This window comes from Sinocyclocheilus rhinocerous, unplaced genomic scaffold, assembly GCF_001515625.1.
Source record: "Sinocyclocheilus rhinocerous isolate Xijiao unplaced genomic scaffold, SAMN03320098_v1.1 scaffold716, whole genome shotgun sequence".
Classification (NCBI taxonomy): domain Eukaryota; kingdom Metazoa; phylum Chordata; class Actinopteri; order Cypriniformes; family Cyprinidae; genus Sinocyclocheilus; species Sinocyclocheilus rhinocerous.
In genome coordinates this window covers 394,111-398,446 of record NW_015647020.1, presented here as the reverse complement: position 1 = coordinate 398,446, position 4,336 = coordinate 394,111, and the positions used below count along the sequence as shown (strand labels likewise).

The window sequence follows — 4,336 nt, the reverse complement described above, 5'->3', positions numbered from 1 at the left end:
CATCCTAAGAATAAAACAAGACTGCGATCAAACGTTTGCAGACTAACACTGTACTAGAACCAGATGGGTATGGCTAAACGTGTCTTGTGACAAACATATTTCAAGTTGTAATGGTCAGAACAACACAATCAATATCTTTCATTTTAACAAAGAAGCCTGTTCTTCAGAGTAAATCTTTGGAGAAAGTTTGCCACTGTCTAGTTACAGTAGAATCTTCTGAAAAAATTCAAACGAGTACCTGAGCTCTTTGGGGTAACTCAGATTAATTGCATAAATTAGGCCAAGCAGAAAAACACAAGCCTTCGCAACACCTGCCAATCCCATCATCACCTCTATGCCTTCCAGCACTATCCCAGTCTGTAAAGGATCATCTGTTGAGCCACCTTTTGTGATGATCTTCAGTGTGAGTTGTTCCAGTTCCTCCTCATTCCCATGAGTATCCTTAAAAAAAACAACAGCAAATCTGTATTTACTTACAACACCACTTGGTATTTTTCAGATTGTTTCTCAGAGCAAAAAAAATACATTGCAATGAAATAACACAAAATGAGACAATATTTTGAAATTGACATGTATATTTTAAAATAAAGTGTCTTACAGCCATTCATTTTATTTCTATCGAGTTTGACTGAATTTAATTAACTACCATTATACAAGTAGTTTATTTAGGTTTGGAGCGTGGTTGTTGATCGATTTCAGATGCTAACCTGAATGCTTGATGAGATTCTCAGGATTTTCAGAGAGGTAGACAATTAAGCATCTTATTACAACTTCTCTACGTTGTTCCACAGGGCTGGTCTGAAAAGTAAAACAAAATGCAGCTTATGGTGCATACACACAAAATCACAACTATACAGTGACTCCATGGAGTTTGGGAATGAAGGCATTATTTGACCAACTCATCTTTAATGACGGTGAAACTGCTGATGGCAAAAGAAATTGGAAGCAAAATGAAATTTAAAAGAACCAAAATCTTCACAGATTCTGCTGCTATAACACCACAATAATGTTCTAAAATTGCTAAAGTGAATCAAGGTCTTCTGAAGGAAAATAGGCCTATTAAAAAAAAAAAACATTTTAATCTTGTTTAACTAAATATACTATATTTTGGGCTGAATGTCATACATTAGTTCAACATTGCCTTAATTTATTCATCAGAATATTATGAAGCGTGACAAGTGTCTTCTGAAGCTCACGTGAGAGGTGATGTAGAAGCACTTAGAACTGTCACCTCTTCCTTTAGTTTCACAACACACATCACAATACGTTGACATTTACATGAAGCATGAAACTTCTGTCATTAATTACTCACCTTCATGTCGTTCCACACCTGTAAGACCTTTGTTCATCTTTAAAACACAAATTAAAAGATATTTTAATGAAATCAAAGAGTTTTCGGTTTTTCCATAGGCAGCCTACACTAGCAATTAAGGTCTAGAACAGGGGTGCCCAACCAGTGGCGTAACTTAGTAATGACGGGCCCCAGTGCAGGCCATTACGGCGGGCCCCCTGGCGTGCACGGTTATGAAGCACATACAAACACACAGTGCTCGTGTCTAGAAGGGAACCCATATATGCAAATTTGTGCCTGACCTACTTAATTTAGACCAACTAAAACCAGTATCTTATAAGTTTCTTATATTATATTGAACATCGGAACTCAAATTGAAACTCTTTGCGTGCGTCTCTCTCTAACACACACAGGCTGTGCGTGCGCCTGGCCGCAGCAGCCAGAAGTACCAAATTAATCGTGTTGAATTTTACAGTCATCAGCATGTGTTACCTATTGTATTTGCAAAGCACAGAAGGCAAGGTTATCAGAAGCATTGAGTGTTTCAGCGCTGTGGTGCTGAAATTACCGCAAACTTTTTTTTTTTTTTTAGCACAGTAACCCAGTAATCGCGGCAACCCCATTCCTCTCCGAAAATCAAGAGACTAAGAAAGAGGTCTAAAAATTAATCAACACCATGTCCCGAATCATGGCCAACTTTAGCGGCAACAACCACACACAAATGTAATACCCACAAGCACATACACACAGTGGCGCCTGCAGGTGTAAACTACGGCTGAACGCACTGTGTGTACCATGAGCGCTCAGACTGACCTGAGATTTGCCCGCAAACATTTCAGCAGTAAATTATAGGAAAAATATAATCGGGCCTGTTTAAGGCTTTTCCTTATTTTTATAGTTTAGATGGTGATGGAAAAAAAGACTCGCCATCCCCTCATTGGACGTGCCTTTAGAGAGAAATGCATCTTTAAGAATTACATATAGCCTAATGAAAGAGTTTTTGTGTTCGATTTGAATTATTTCGTTTTAAAGTTGTAACTTAAAGCTTACTTCTATAGATATATTTATCATATCTGTGACTCAATTCGTTGAGTTTCGGTTCATCATTGTGAAGCGCTCCTGTTCAAGACGAGACGGCAAGCGCATCCTCTGTTTTCCTATTTATTTTATAAAAGCACAACGTTTTGTTGATATTGTGAATGCACAAAATAAAAGTATACCCTTTACATTTCCGAATGTATTACTCTTACCTTTATGAGCAAAAATTACGGCGTATTTTAAGTTGTTTCCACAATCAAGAAAAAAAGTCAAATAAGTGATCGCGCAGGCGCCTCCACGTCCTGCAAAGTGCGCTTCAGCTTCCACTCTTCACACAAACGATTAGACGTGCGGTGCGGGCCCCAGTGCGCCTGCACTGTCCGCACTGTCTGTAGTTACACCACTGTGCCCAACCCTGCTCCTGGCGATCGACTGTCCTGCAAAGTTTAGCTCCAACTCTAATCAAAGACACCTGCCTTTAATTTTTAAGTGATCCTGAAGACCTAATTAGTTGCTTCAGGTGTGTTTGATTAGGGTTGGAGCTGAACTTTGCAGTACAGTCGATCGCCAGGAGCAGGGTTGGGCACCTCTGGTCTAGAACATTAATGAAGACATTTAAGTAATCAATGTGACTATGTAACCACTGGAGTCACATGGATTAATTTAATTTAATAATGTCTTTTACTACCGTGAGAACAAACCTCTTGTGGAAGCTCAAACGTGCTGCGTAACACACGAAAATATACCTCATTGGACAGCACGTTTGAGCTTCAGCAAAAGGTTTGTTCTTGCGCATAATTCATGTTCGGTTGAGCTTCTGCTTATGAATATTTTGAAGCATCAATGGTGCATTTGTGTAGACCTTCTATGGAAGGACAGAAAGCTCTAGGACAGGGGTGGCGGTCCTGGAGAGCCGCAGCCCTGCAGAATTTTGCTTCAACCCTAATCAAACACACCTGAACAAGCCAATCAAGGTCTGAACGGTTACTAGGAAGCTACAGGCAGGTGAGTTTTAATTAGGGTTACAGCTGAACTCTGCAGGGCTGCGGCTCTCCAGGACCGGAGTTCGCCACACCTGCTCTAGGATTTCATCAAAAAGACTTTATTGGCATTCCAAACATGAACGAAAGTCTTACGGGTTTGGAATGACACAAGGGCGAGTAATTTATGACACATTTGACATTTTCATTTTTGGATGAACTAACCTACAAATTTGCCCACAAAATAAGAGGGAGATTCAGATTGCTTCAGAGACCATCACCAGAAAAGATAGCTGGTGATATGCGTCACAGATTTTGAGTAGTCATTACAGTCAAAGGATAACTTATATACTGTTGCTGTGTCACAAATTTGTTGATGCCCTGAATTGTAACTAAGTATAAGACCTGTAGTAATTTCTACATGTTAAAATTAAAATGTCTATAAATAATCTTTAATGTAACTTCATAATGTGCAATAAAACACTTGTGAATTGTATGATTATAAATCAAAAACCATGGAGTACAGAAAAAAATCAGACAACAAAATCTGTTGAGCTAGTGAACACAAAGGCCAATCAGGTGTTTAAGTTGGTCAGAATCCACTCAATAGCACTCAAAATGCTAGTATCGTCATATTTTTAACATTTTATTACCGACTTGGTACAGAATTATTGGTACCTTTGACAACCCTACAACAAAGTAGTCACATACCTGGTTTAGCGTATTCAAAATTTCACTAATTTGCTGTCCAGCATTTCCTCCCTTAGTGCGAAACAAAGACAGGAGTGCATCCGTGTGTTTGTCCAGGTTTCCCATAAATGTTGTTTCCAGCTCAACCGCTGTTAAAGGGGTCATATGATGCTGATAAAAATAACATTATTTTGTGTATTTGGTGCAATGAAATGTGTTTATGCGGTTTAAGGTTAAAAAAACAGATTATTTTCCACATACTGTACATTATTGTTACTCCTCTATGCCCCGCCTTTCTGAAACGCATCGATTTTTACAAAGCTCATCGGTCTGAAAA

General features: G+C 38.9%; 1 pseudogene; it reads right to left on the bottom strand.

The window, feature by feature from the left end:
- Positions 1-330: 330 nt before the first annotated feature.
- LOC107708277 (sterile alpha motif domain-containing protein 3-like) overlaps positions 331-4,336 on the bottom strand; it is a 4,845-nt pseudogene continuing 839 nt past the window's right edge.